The sequence below is a fragment of the Hypanus sabinus genome, chromosome 4 (assembly GCF_030144855.1).
Source record: "Hypanus sabinus isolate sHypSab1 chromosome 4, sHypSab1.hap1, whole genome shotgun sequence".
NCBI classification, from domain to species: domain Eukaryota; kingdom Metazoa; phylum Chordata; class Chondrichthyes; order Myliobatiformes; family Dasyatidae; genus Hypanus; species Hypanus sabinus.
The window spans coordinates 47361154-47376373 of NC_082709.1; the positions used below are offsets into that span (position 1 = coordinate 47361154).

The window sequence follows — 15220 nt, forward strand, 5'->3', positions numbered from 1 at the left end:
CTGGTTGACTGATCTGGGTCAAGGCACCAAAGGTAGGCTGCTAAAATTACTGACGATACAAAGATATGCAGAAAAGTAAATTGTGATGAGGGTGTAAGGAGATTATACAGCAAGGTTAAGTGAGTGGACAAAGATCTGACAAATGGAATAGAATGTGGAAAATGTGAAATTGTCTAATTCACCAAGAAAAATAGAAAGTATATTATCTGAATGATGAGAGCTTACAGAGCTGCAAGTGTCACTGTGTGATTTACAAAAGGATAATGTGCAAGTCCAGAAGTTAAATGGGAAAGCTAATAAATTGTTATTGTTTAGTGTTGTGGGAAATGAATACTGAAAATAAGAAGTTTATACAGTAGAGTGCAGTAGTGAGAGCTCATTTGAAGAATTGTGTACAGTATTGGACTCCTTATTAAGGAAGGATGTTTTAAGAAGATCATTTAAGAATATGTTGGAAGGAGCTCAGAGAAACCTTCCTAAATGTGGATTCCTAACTGGAATTAGCAAGTTATTACGTGAGGAAAGGTTGGATGGGCTTGGCTTATATCTGTTGGAAAGTGAATATGATTGAAATATATAAGATCCTGAGTAGTCTTGACAAGATGAATCTGGAACAGATATTTCCTCTCATGGAAGGAACTAGAACTCACAGATGTTTAAAAAATAAGGAGTTGCCCACTTAAGATGGAGATAAATTGATTGTTTTCTCTAAATGTTTTCAATCCTTTGAAGTTTTCTTCCTCAGATGACAGTGAAAGCATAGTCTTTGAATATTTTAAGTGACAGAAACATAGATTTTTTTAATGACCAAGGAGTGAAAAGCTTATGACAAGGTAGATGGGAATTCAGAGTTAAAGTAAAAAAAATTCACTAGTAAATGGCAGAGGATTCTTGAAGGCCAGTGCTCAAAGTATTGAGTGCAGAAGATAGAATGTTACGTTGAAGTTGTTTAAGACATTGGTGAGGCCTAATTTGGAGTACTGAGTACACTTTTAGTCACCTACCTACAGGAAAGATGTAAATAAAGTTGAGAGAGTACAGAGAAATTTACAAGGATGTTGCAGGGTCTGGAGGACCTGAGTTATAAAATAAGATTGAATAGGTTAGGACTTTATTCCTTAAAACATAAAGGCTTGAGAGGAGATTTAATAGAGGTATACAAAATTATGAGGGGTATAACTAGGTTATATGCAAGCAGGCTTTTTCCACTGAGGTTGGGTGGGACAACAACCAGAGGTCCTGGATTAAGGGTGAAAGGTGAAAAGTTTAATTAGAACATGAAATGAACTTCTTCACTCAGATAGTCATGAGGGTGTGGAACAAGTGGTGTATGCTAGCTCAATTTCAATGTTTAAACAAAGTTTGGTTAGGTACATGGATGGTAAGGGTATGGAGGGCTATGGTCTGTGTGCAGGTTGATGGGAGTAGGCAGTTTCAAATGCTTTGGCATTTGATGGGCCAAAGGGCCTGTTTCTGTGCTGTACTTCTCTGTGACTCTATGACTCTTTGGTCTACAGCTATTCATACGTATGTCCCCTGTACTTCTCTGTGACTCTATGACTCTTTGGTCTACAGCTATTCATACGTATGTTTGTATTATAACTTTGAGATATAAACGAATTAAAAGAGTATAGAATCATAAAATCTACAGATATAAGGAAACAATTCAGCCTGTCATTCCTATCCCAGTTCTCTGAAAGAGCTGGTAAATCAGTCCTCCCATGTGTCTTCACCATAGTGTTTTGAATTGATTTACACTTTCCGTCCGGTCTGGAACTGCACTGTACTTATTTTGTGGAGCATGAGCATCAGCAAATCCCAGCATTCAAGGATTTTATTTTATGCTGGAACTTATTGGTGGTCTTTAAATGTAACAAGAGATTTGAAAGAATGTTATCTTTGTCCTCAAGATATGGCAAGGCTGCCATGACCTTACTTAGTATCTATCATGTATGGAGAAAGTGAAATTGAATCACTTTGACCAGAAAGGAAAACAAGGACATTGAGTAAGTAACAAAGAACAACCGACAGTATGTGTCCATCCAGGGCAGAGTGTGACTCAAAGGGAAAATTGAAAATTTGGTGTTCCCATAGCATTACTACTCTTGCTCGTTTTAAGGCCAAGGGTGCTCTGGTATGTTGGATGTCAAATGCTGTTACTCTTATCAATACTGTGTTCCATTACAAGTTCACCCTAGCTTACAAACCCAATTTACATCCTGTCCATAAATATAAATGAGATCTTGGAAGATCAGCAGGATGGATTTGCTAGCTAATCATAAACACAAGAGATTCTGCAGATGCTGGAAATCCAGAGCAACACACACAAAATTCTCAAGGGACTCAGCAGCTCAGGCAGCATCTGTGGAAATAATTAAAATGATTTGGACCCTTCTTCAGGACTGGAAAGATGGGGGAAAATGCCAGAATAAAAATGTTGGGGGAGGGGAAGGAGGATAGCTAGATAATAGGTGAAGCCAGGTGGGTGGAAAAGATAAAGGTCTGGAGAAGTGGGAATCTGATAGAAGAGGAGAGTTGACCATGGGAGAAAGGGAAGAAGGAGGGGCATAGGGGGAGATGATTGACAGGTGAGGAGAAGAAGTAAGAGGCCAAGAGTGGGGAATAGAAGAAGTGAGAGGAGGGAGAGGTAACAATTTACTGGAAGAAGAATTCAATGTTCACGTCATCAGGTTGGAGGCTATCGAGTTGGAGTATGAGATGTTGCTCCTCCGCCTTGAAAGTAGCCTCAAAATGGAAAAAGAGGAGGCCATGGAGTTAGGAAGTAAAATGTTTGGCCAGTGGGAAATTCTACTTTTTGCCAATGGAATGGAGGTGCTCGACAAAGAGGTCCACCAATTGTTGGGTCTCACCAATGTACAGGAGACCGCATCAGGAGCACCAGATACAATAGATGACCCCAAAAGATTTGCAGGTGAAGCAATGCCTCACCTCACAAAGTGCTACAGATTCTCATGGCTACCTTGATTATATGTTTTCCCAACCCAAATGCCATCCCCTTTTCTCAGTTCTTTCATCTCTCCTGCATCTGTTCACAGGATGAGGCTTTTCTTTTCAGGATGTCAGAGATGTCCTCCTTCAAAGGACAGGGTATCTCTCCCTCCACATTGATACTGTCTATTTCCCGGACACCTGCACTCACCCACCTTCCCTCCCCACTAATCTCTCACCTGACACATATCCCTGCAAGTGATCGAAACATCAGACCTACCCATTCATCTCCTCTCTTTCCTCCATTCAAACAGTCATTCCAGATGAGGTAACAATTCACCTGCAGATTTGTTAGGGTTGTCTATTGTATCTGGTGCTCTCTGATATGACCTCCTCTACATTGGTAAGACCCGACATAAATTGGGGGATCACTTTGTCGAGCACCTCTGCCCCATCTGCCAAAACCAGTATTTCCCATGGTCAACCATTTTAATTCCTATCCCCATTCCTGCTTCGACATGTCAGTCCATAGCTTTCTGTTTTGCCACGATGAGGCCACTCTCAGGGTCGAAGAGCAACACCTTATTTTCTGTGTAGGTAGCCTCCAACCTGGTGCCATGAACATCACTTTCTCCTTCTGGTAATTATTTTCCCTCCTCATTCCCTGTTCTTCTATTCCCCACTTTGGCCTCTTATCTCTTCTCCCCAACTGCTTATCACCTCCCTCTGATGCCCCTCCTTCCTCCCTTTCTCCCATTGCCCACTCCCCTCTTTATTAGATTCCTTCTTCTCCAGCTCTTTATCCTTCCCACCCACCTGGCTTCAACCATCACCTTCTAGCTAGTCCTTCTTCCCCACCCCCCCATCATTTTATTCTGGCATCTTCCCCCTTCCTTTTCCAGTCCTGAAGAAAGGACTCAGCCCGAAGCATTGACTGTTTGTTCATTTCCATGGATGCTGCCTGACCTGCTGAGTCCTGCCAGCATTTTGTGTGTGTGTTGCTCTGGATCTGCTGGCTGCTGCAGGGCTGCAGTCACCCTCCGCTGTGTTTGAACTAAGTTAGTGTTTACCTTTCTGACTTGCAAACTGTTCCAGTTACAAATAGTCCTCAGGAATAGAATCCTGTTGCGACCTGGGGAGGACCTGTGTTGCATTTCTATGTGTCTCAACATTATGATGAAATCTAGCATTCAAGTGATTTTCTAGTACACTAATAATGATGACTTTGGGAGGCACAGTCTCACAGCTAATAGAGCTGTTCCCTCTTTGCCCCAAAGACCAAATGGACATTTTCTCTATGACCAATTGACTTTTCTTCAGGTTTTTTGGTTTTCTTCCATATCCCAAAGACATGTGGTTTGGAAGGTTAATTAATTGCTGTAAATCACCTCTTGTATGGAGTTGTAGAATCAGGAGGAGTTGAGAATATGGAGAGAATACAAATGGATTAACTTGGGACTGGTGTAGGTGGGAGGTTGATGGTTGGCACTGACTTGATGGAATGGAAGGCCTGTTCCATGCTGCATCTCTCTGTGACTCTCTAATTCTCTGACTTTGTCTGTAATTACTTTTGTGGACCTCTTCCCTTCTCATATCCCACAATCTTTTCTTCTGGGTGAACAAAGATTCCATATAATGGGTGACTTGCTCTGCCATTTCAGAAGTTATTAACATCACCCATTACTGAACAAATTAGAAGGTCATTGCGGGTGGAAGAGTTTAGTGGTGGAAACTAGGATGCTATCCATCACTAGATTGGAGCTCGCAAACTCTGATTTTTGAAATTGCTCTGTACAAGAACAAATTAGTTAAAACCTGGAAAATTCATATCAAGGTGCACTTTGAAGTGAAAAACAGTGAAAACAGTTTGAAGTACGTATTTACTTTAAAAAAAAACAAAATCAGCTTTTGATTTTGATAATAAATTAGTCAAATACACTGTTTCTGCTAAACTGTATTGCCTAACAGAAGAAAGGCTGAGCCCTCATTCACTGGTGTCCTCAAATGATTTTAGAAAAGTACGGTATACTTTTAGCTTCAAGTTTAGCTTTAAACCCATTGATACCAAAGCAGCAGGGTTAATATGTACTGTCAACCGTATCTCTGCACCATTTGTCATACACAAAGAGTTTGTTAAGACTCCATGTGGGTTAAGTTCAGTAGACCCTGAAACGGGGACTGCAGATTGCAATGTGTAATTAATGAACACCTGTTGTTTCTGCAGCAGGAAGGTAAAACCCTTTCTGTTTGTTGCTTAATAGTGTGCACTCAGTGTTAACTGTTGGGTGGATGATTGCTTCAACAAAGGACTTTGAATTGTGAAAGATCTGCACCACTTATAGTGAGACACTCAACTGTGTCTCTTAAACCCAGCCTCCGCTATTTACAGTTTATCTGCATTTCTTTTGACTACTAAGAGCTAGCCTGAATTTCTTGTGCTGATCTCTTACAGGCACCTTGCAGACACGGTGCTTACGTTGTTTCGAGCACTGCTTTTACACCTTAAGCACCCCACTTGTAAACTAGCCTGCACCTTCTAAAGTGGAGGCGCACTCTGGCTGGAGCAGACACGCAAAATACATAAAATGGCAAATCATGACAAAGAGCAAGTTCCAAGATTTACAAATGGAGAGGTTTGCCCTATCAACAGGAGGTCCTTCAGCTAAATCTTAAAAGGTCTTGAGACCAAATAGCCACGAAGATGAATTTTGAGAGTAAGACCTAGAGGACATAGGTAGTCTGTTGCAAGAACTGCACATGCTTGGTCATGGTCAGTGATTAAGCCCTCAAACTCTTTTTCTTTCTGACTGTACCACATCCATACTTGACATTAATAAGTTAACATCACCCCATGCATTCTCTAGTGCCTCACACCCACATCACAAGCTCACACATAATGCCTCCTATTCACCCTGATACATTGCACTGACACTGTTCTCTTTTACAAGTAGGGGTGGAATATAATCAAAAGCAACAGGAGTAAGTGTTCCCAGATGCCCTGCTGGTCATGGAGGAGATCACAGAGGCCATTGTTTGAAAGGTTGTTGGTGACACTTTGGTGGTACTGGAGAACAAACCTATTGTCCTCCCTCAGGCTGATGGCATTAACGCTCCCAACACATTGGTACACTTGCTGTTGCCTGCCATCATCAGTCACAAGCCAAGGCTGCCTTTGAAGCTAGACCTCTAAGAGACCAAGCTCCTTCAAAGCAAATGTTATAGTTTTAGCCATGCTTGTACAAACAGCACGACAGACAGCAAATCAAATTACTTGTGTGCACAACAGTAATTTGCTGCAGTCCTTGCTTTATATGAGAGTGGGATGTGTCAACTGACCTGTTATTGAACTGAGACCTGTATGACACCATGAAGACATGAAAAGCAGACTTTCATTATTATACTGAATCACTGAGTGTTTAAACATTTAATTATTTTTCTAAGAAATACATTTGACATAAATGTAAGAGTTTGATTAAACTACAGCCTTGTTTGCTCAGATAATAAATGAAATTTGTTTCCTTTAGTGACAGGATATTTTTCTTATTAATGCTTAATCCATCATTGTGCAATATTAAATTAGTTGTACCTGCTACACAGGACTTCTTAGATGGGACCAATCTCTGGTTTGGAGAGAAATTACAGATTTCCATTCTTTCAGATCTCAGTTGAAGATTATGCAAAACTCCATTTTTCCAGGAGACCAAGAACTTACTAAAAATGTTCCAATTTTATATGAAGCATCCTGATCACAGTAAAGACCAGACATTGAAATCAAATCTGAATGCAAAATCCTTTGAGTGGATGTCAGAAAACAAGAATGCCTTTGTGAGTGATTGAGATTCATTTTCAATGTGGAAAAAATAGAACTTGTATAAACCTCTTGGGACAAGCAGCTTACCTGTGTACTATTCACGTGTTAGCTTTGAAACATCTTTCAAACAAGCCACAGCCAAGCATTTTCGCCACGTAGTTATAGAACATTCTTAATATAATATTTCTCAAGAGTTGTTGCTTATCTCAGTAACTGAATATTCACTGAAAATGACTCTCTTTGCCATCATAGGATTATTCTTAACTCCCAACTCTTTGTTCAAGCTGTTGGTCACCTTTTCTCCATTAACAATTAGTTATATTATTTTTGAAGCATCTTGTAAATAGCTGAATATTTTACATTGTGTATGCTTGTAATATGAACTTAATGCTTTTGTGTAACACTACATACTCTAAAGATTTCAAATGAAAATTTGAAGAATGATGAAAACATGTAATGTTAAATTCTGAGCATGTGTAAAAGGAAGTCAGAAAGTGCTGCCTCTGCGATGTGGGAAGCTGATACGAGGACCTTTCTAAGCTGAGTTCTTTACCTGATCAGTAAGGAGATCTAAGTGTTATCTAAACAGAAGCAGAGAAAGGATATATAAAGAAAGAAGTAGCAGCCACATGAGAAGAGAAAAGTAAATAAAATGATTTGTTAAGTGCACATGTAGAATAGGAAATGGTTAAATTTCAAAAGACACTTACATGAGGTGTCAAAAAGCATTAACGTTGTAGTTAATGTATGATGAGACACTTCGGAGCCTCTGTGCTGGACTGAGACAACAGCCCGCAACTAGTGGACTTCAGGATCAGCTGCAGAGATGCCTGGTTTTGTGAACCAGTTCTGAAAGCTGTTTGCTTGCTTTTATTGTTTGCATGATTTGTTTTGTTTTGTCTCCACAGTCTGGGTGTTTGACTGTCTTTTGTTTTTAATGGCTTCTATTGGGTTCTTTGTTTCATGGCTGCCTGTAAGGAGATAAATCTAAAGTTTGTAAAAAAATAGATAATTTGATAATAAAATTAACTTTGAACTTGTGGATTTGTACAGAATGGAAATTGGCCCTTCAGCCTTGCTTATATATGCTGAATGGTGTGGCTTTTATGCCAATCTCATTGACTGACATTTTACCAATATCCCTCTATTCCCTTCCCATCCATGTTCCTGTCCAAATATTTGATTGTGATTGTATCCACCTCTACCATCTGCTCTGGCAATTTGTTCCCGTTACTCACCACCCTGCAAAACTTATCCCTCAGATCTTCTTTAAGTATTTCCCCGTTTGTCTTAAACCTATGCTTTTGAGTAACTATGCTTTTTAGTTACACAACAATGCTATTAATAAAAATGCTGGAGACAGGAGCTAAGTTTCATGGTTCTTTACTGGTACAAACCGCACTCTAATACTCACGTACAGACCAATACGTGCCTAATAACACATGCTCAATATGCACCTAATAGTACATTCAACAACGTGTTACTAAAACATAAAGTAGTCCTTTAGTGTACTGTAGGCTATACGGTACACTTCTCCACTTTTATTTTATTAGTGTAGCAACTGTTTTTTTTACTGGGAACTATGCTAAACAAATATGTTTACCCTTAACATAAAGATGCCTACTATTTGTTTACTTAGTAACCTAATAATATCAAATTATAACAAGCCCTTTTTTTAAATTTTGGTCTAAGACCCATTTATTACTCAAGTCTCTGGGGGAGTCTTCTCTGCCTCTCCGGGTAATGTCTGTCAATAATTTATTTGTTTTAATACAGATTTCTATATAAAAGTCATGAAAAGTTGACCTCTGAGCATAGGGAGTTAAGAAGATGTGTGCCTCCAAATTGCTAAGACAGCAGATCACCTCTGTATAATGAAGACTCCTCTGTGTAGCTGTCCTAGATATATACGCATCTTTGTGCTATCACTTGTCTTCCTTACCCATTTGTTCTGACTGAGCTAATTACACAGCCAAACTTTGTATTCTCCTTAGATTCCAAATAGATAGCCTGACCTTAATGATACCATCTCTTATTGTAATATAACTTTCCATTTTCTATTCATGCTTCATATCTTTGTGCTGGTGATTCAGCAGGAGTGCTGGGAAGATGCTCAGGAGAAGACGGAGATGCTGGTCTTTTCGGAGATTTAAGATTATTGAGAGTTCACAGATCTTCCATTATCTGTTCATCTGTTAACAAGTAATTTAACCACGCAGGTGCAGGTTTTCGTCTTTTGTCTGTAATTGGAACAGGGTCATTAGGTCTCCTCCTTAGTTTCCTAGTCATTATTGGCTTTACCTCCATAGAATCTCCTGCTAGTTCCATTGTTAGCCTTTCATTCTCAATCATCTTTCTCTTTTCTTCTAACTCAATCTTTTTATCTTCAAGTTCCTTCACTGTTGCTTTCTTCTCTTTAATATAATTCCTTTTCACTTGTTCTGTCTCCAGTTGCAGAAAAAGCTCTGCATTTCATATTCTTTCCTTGTATTGTTGATCTAGTTTCTTCATCCTTTTCTGATACTCCTGCAAAGTGCCTTCCTGTAACTGTTGTAGCTGTCTTTTGAGAGATGTCTACTATTCATGGTACAGTTACTCTTTTACTTCCAGGTAGTCTTCATCATCCTGCTTATCGGCAATATCTGTCTCCCATGCATCATCTGTATCTTCATCTGAGTTGCGGCCATGGATACTGCGTTCGTCCTCATCGACGCCGTCTAGCTCCTCCTCATCATTGTAATAGTCACAATGGGTGAGAGGAGAGCTGCAGACATCTTCCCCGCCTAGCTGCCCTCCTTTTTTGACACATCTAGTGCCTTGACGGTGTGCCAATCCAACTGGATTTTCCTGAGCCATTCACGTCCCAGCAATGGTGGTCCTCCATTTTTCAGTACATAGAGTTTCTGCTGCTATGTTTTGTCTCCGTAGGTCACTGTCACTTTAATTTTACCTTTGGGACACACTTTCTGTCCTGTGTAAGCCTTTAGCAGTACTTTAGTTCGTTTCAGAGATATGTGAGAAAACAGTCGTTTGTAGTCATGCACAGAGATCACTGTTAATGCTGAGCCTGTGTCCAAATCCATTTTCAGTCTCATGCCTGCCACTTGTGGAGTGATCCATATTACTCTTTGATCATCTGTCTCTTTCACGCTGTGAAGTTGCAGACAAGACAATTCACTTTTGTCTGAGTTGTTTTCATCAGAACTGCTTTCTTTCATTTTGTGTGCATTGTTGTTTTTTCCCTTTCTGGGGTTCTTTATTTCTCTGTATTTTGTCCTTTTTCTGCTGTTAACTAGCTTTGCATACTCTGCCAGTGTGGCCCTGTTTGCCCCAGTTTCTGCATTCTTTGTCTTTAAACTAGCAGTCATCAGGGCCATGTGACATGATCCCACAATGGTAACATTTCTTTCCTTCATTTCTGTTCAGTGACATTTTACTTGTGGCATATCCAGAGAGTTTTGTTGTATCTCGGAAGCACCCCGTGCCACTGTTTCCATTGACATTGCAATGTTTAGCACTTTCTCAAATGTAAGGTCTCTATCACACAGAAGCTTCTTCTGTGTGGTTTCACAGTGCTTGCCACAGACTAAACTGTCCCTCCATGCGTCCGATAGACCAGCTCCAAATTGACAATGTTTTGATATTTGCTCAATTCTGCACAATATTCAGAAATGCTTTCATTTTTGCTCTGATTCTGTTTGTGAAATATAAATCTTTCAGCCATGATCAGTGGTTTGGGGTTTAAATGCTGTTGAAGAGTGTCTACTATTTGCTTGAATGTTTTGTCAGCTGGTTTTTCAGAGGTTAATTATCTCCGTAGCAGGCCGTACGTTTTTGCTCCCATAATACTGAGTAAGACACTGGCTTTCTTTTCATCATTAACATTAACCTCACAATATAACTCTACTCTCTCAATGTAAATTGCCCAGTCTTCAATGCTACTATCAAATGCTGTAATGGTTCCAATCATCACCATCTTTGTTATGCTAATTTAGCCCCATTTTCCCCTTGTTTTCTTTTTGACTTGTGTGTCCTTTTTGCTAGCGCCACGAGCGCACTCCTTCTAGATGTGTGTGTCGCTCCTTTTTATCTCCCTTCTGGGGCAGGCAGACCCTCAGCCCGTGGGGGTCAGCATCAGCTGTGGTCTCGCCTGGACACGCTGCAGCTCTGACTGAGTCTCTTGATCTCTCGATGTTCCCTTGCTCGTTCCTTGCTCTCTTCCTCTGAGTGTCGTTATCAATCGTTATCAATTAAAACACAACGTTCCGATATGATGTAGGTTCATTAACCTCATCGCCAGTTTGTTGCATGTGTGGCCTGGTTACACAACAATGCTATTAATAAATACGCTGGAGACAGGAGTTAAGTTTCATGGTTCTTTACTGGTAGAAACCGCACTCTAACACTCACGTACAGATCAATATGCACCTAATAACGCATGCTCAATATTCCCTTAATAGTGCATTCAACAATGTGTAACTAAAACATAAAGTAGTCCCTTATTATACTGTAGGCAATACGGTACACCTACCCTTTGGGAAGAAAAACTGTGGCCATCTACCCTATCTATGCTACTTATAATTTTCTAAACCTCTATAAATTCACCCCTCAGCTTTCCATGCCCCATGGAGGACAATCCTAGCCTGTCCAAACGTTTCCTGTAAGTAAAGCACTCCATTCCAGGCAAAATCCTAGGTGCCTCTCTTCAGCACTCTTTCTAGCATGATCACATCCTTTAGAGACTTGACCAGAACTGCATACAATAGTCCACATCTGAACCAACCAAAGCCTGCAGCACTGGTTACACTTCCAGCCAGAAGAACACCGTCCAACAATCCCTGCCTCCTATTGCCAAGCTAATTTTGGATCCAGCTTCCCAAATCAGCTTGAATCCCATGTGCTCCAACTTTCTGGATCAGCCTATCATTCAGGACCTTGTCAAAAACCGTACTAAATTCCATGTTACCATGTTAACACCTGGTCTTCATATATTTCTTTGTAATCACCATAAAAACCTCAGTCAGGTAGGATTTTCCATGTACAAACCCACACTGATACCACCTACTCCCCCACCCCAATTCATCCATGCCTTTCCAAAAGGTCATAAATCCTGTTCCTAAGATTTTTTTTCCTTGTTTTCTCACGACTGAAGCCTCACTGCCTTGTAGTTTTCCACAATTTCTCTACTGCCCTTCTTGAATATGGGGAGGAAGTAAGCTATTCCAGTCTTCCACTACCTTCAACAGTTTCTAAAGATGTTGCAGAAATCTCCCCACCCCACCTTGCTTCCCACACCACACTGGGATAGATTTCATCAGGCCCTGGGGATGTGGTGAACTACATATACCTGTCTGGACATGCCCCTCTGCTGACTGCTCCTGTGGCTCCTCTCACAGACCCCGGTATAAAGGCGATCAAGGCCTGAGCCCAGCCTCTCAGTCTCCAGGACGTAGTATGATGGTCACTCACTGCTGGTTCCTTCTTCCAGTCAATAAAAGCCGATATCTCGCCTTACGTCTCAGAGTGAGTTATTGATGGTGCATCAGGGGACTCGTCCACCTTAATGTGAATAAATATCTCTGACACTTCCTTTCCAATACATTCATGTTCCAGACAATCAGTGTACACCTCCCCCTAACTCACCACCCCACCCATCCTTCCCCCTTGTAAATGCTGTTATAGATGGTCCAGTTCTCAGAAACATAAAGGAGGGCAGGAGTTGACCAGTTTTGCGCAAGGTCTGTGGTCTTGACCTTCAGGTACCCTTTTCAGTGCTGGGACACTGAAGACAATGGTGAACTTTATCAATGATATCTTCCAAGAGATGGCTCCTGAATATGAGAAATAAATTGTATAAGGTCTTGTTGTTACCGGGCACTGTGGTGCTGGAGGTAAGTTAGAAGAGGACTTTTGTCTTGTGGATATTGAGTGTAAGGCCCATCCTCTCCAATGTGTTGATGACTTGAAGCTCGGCCTCTGGGCACTGCAAGTGCAAACATAGACATAATTTAATTCTATTACCATTGATATATCCCTAGCATCTTTGTGCTTTGTTCTTTTCTAGCTCAATAAATCTGTTTCAATTCAGATTTATTTTTCACAAGTATATCGAAACATACAGTGCAATGTGTCATTTGCATTAACAACCAACACACCCAAAGATGTGCTGGGGGCAGCACACATTCCAGCTCCCTGATAGCACACCCACAATGTTCTGCAGAACAGAGAAACACCGCAAAGCAAGCAACAACAGCGGAACAAGCCTTGTTCCTCCCTCCTACCACCCACCCCGCACACACATTTATTTATTTACTGACACGCCGCCCAGTGACCCCCGACTTAATCCTAGCCTAATCACGGGATAATTTACAATGACCAATTAACTTACCAACTGGCATGCCTTTGGACCACGAGAGGAAACCGGGGCACCTGAAGGAAACAGATGCAGTCATGGGGCGAATGTACAAACTCCATAGAGGCAACTGTGGGAATTGAACCCAGGTTGCTGGAACCATAAAGCATTATGCTGACCACTATGCTAGCATGTTGCCCCCCCCCCCCCCCCTCCCCAGGACAGGTTGTCGTCAGTCTCCAGTGCACTCATGGATTCACAGTTACTGGGCCCAGCTTCCCCTGCAGACTCGGCTACTGTTTTTCCTTCACCGTAACGATAACTGCACTTCAAGTGTATTGCCTTGTCTATAAAGCACTTTTGAATATCTTCATAAGGATGTGAAAGTGCTTTATAAATGCATATCTTCAAGCAATGAATTCGCATTCTATTTGCTTTCAATTCACTGTAGAGTACTGATATCTCAAGAACTGTTAAGTATTATTTGGAAAATGAGTCATAGATTAGTGTTAGTTGCAAAACTTTGAGCATTTTAAAGCTTCATTTTTAAACCAAGTAATAAGTAGTGACGATTTGAAACCTGTTACGTCTTTCCTTGACTAGTTCATTCATAGAAATTCTTGCGTGGGTGGTACCTTCTGCCAACAATGACAGTTCTTCCTGTGATGTTGGACCACAAGTCATCAGCTGGGTGGTGTTATAATGTGGGAGGCAGTTGAGAAATTGCATTCAGTATTACAGCATAAAGGCAACAGCATCACCTGCACACATCTGAACGAGTTCACCAGTATAATTAGCTATATGACAGACCACTCTTGCTTTTTTTTGACATCAATTTTTAAACGAACTCATTAAAGCAAAGTATAGGAACATGCTATCTCAAACATCCTTCTTCTCACAAAGTTCAGTAAATTGATATTTGTGATCTTTGAGAAGGAGTTGTTTAAAAATTCCATCTCAAATCAAAAGAATACTCTTTCTGAAGTATTGATATGGATCAAAGATGTCAGTTATTAGTTGTCAGGTATAAATGGATTAAGTTGGCTGGTGGTGTAATGGCATCGGCACCAGACTTCAAGGCAAGTGTTCCCGGGTTCGAATCCCGCTGCTCCTTGCATGCTTTCTGTCTGTTGAGCATTGAGCTATCAACTTGGCCTTGTGAAAAAATAGGCAAATCAAAAGAAACAGCAAAGTTGCCACCCGATGAGCCACGAGGAGCGGAGAGGTTTTATAAATGCACCGGCTCAAATCTTCCAGGCTATGACCGAAGGGAAACACTGGCATTCAGTAATCAACACTGAGGTAAGTCCCTTTCAACTTTCTAGTATCTGAAGTTTTTCTTTATGATTTGCGTAAGAACAGAGAAGCTGTTCATTTCAATGATGATTCTCAGCCTGCAACATGGAGAACATAGAACAGTAAAGCACAGGAATAGGTCCTTTGATCCATCTACCAGACTAATCTAAGTAATCCATCTGCCTTCACACGGTCTGTATCTCTGTCTTTTCATGTGCCTGTCTAAATGTTGCTATCACATCTGCTGCTACCTCAGAATTAATATCACTGGCATACGTTGTGAAATTTGTTGCTATGTTGCAGCAGTGCATTGTATACATAATAGTAAAGAAATGTAAATTACAGTAAGAAATATATATATATAAGTTAAATAAGTAGAGCAAAAAGAGAAATAAAGTAGTGTGGTGGTGTTCATGGGTTTAATGTCCATTCAGAAATCAGATGGCAGAGGGACAGAAGTTACTCCTGAATCATTGTGTGCGTTGTCAGGCTCCTGTACCTCCTCCATGAGGGTAGCAGTGAGAACCAGACATGACCTGGGTGATGGGGATCCTTAATGATGGATGTTGCCTTTTTGAGACAATGCTCCTTGAAGATGTCCAGAATGCTGGGGAGACTAGTGCCCGCAATGGAGCTGGCTGAGTTTACAACTCTCTCTGGTTGATTTTGATCGTGTGCAATGGCACCCCACCCCCCCCACCCCCCCCCCCCCCCCGCCACCATACCAGACTGAGATGCAGCCAGTTAGAATGTTCTCCACAGTACATCTGTAGAGATTTGCAAATGTCTTTGGGTCTTTGGTGACATACCAG

At 41.0% G+C, this 15220-nt stretch overlaps 1 pseudogene; it reads right to left on the minus strand.

Moving 5' to 3' along the window:
- Positions 1-8582: 8582 nt before the first annotated feature.
- Positions 8583-14396, minus strand: LOC132392093 (sin3 histone deacetylase corepressor complex component SDS3-like; annotated as a pseudogene).
- Between the last annotated feature and the right edge of the window lie 824 nt (positions 14397-15220).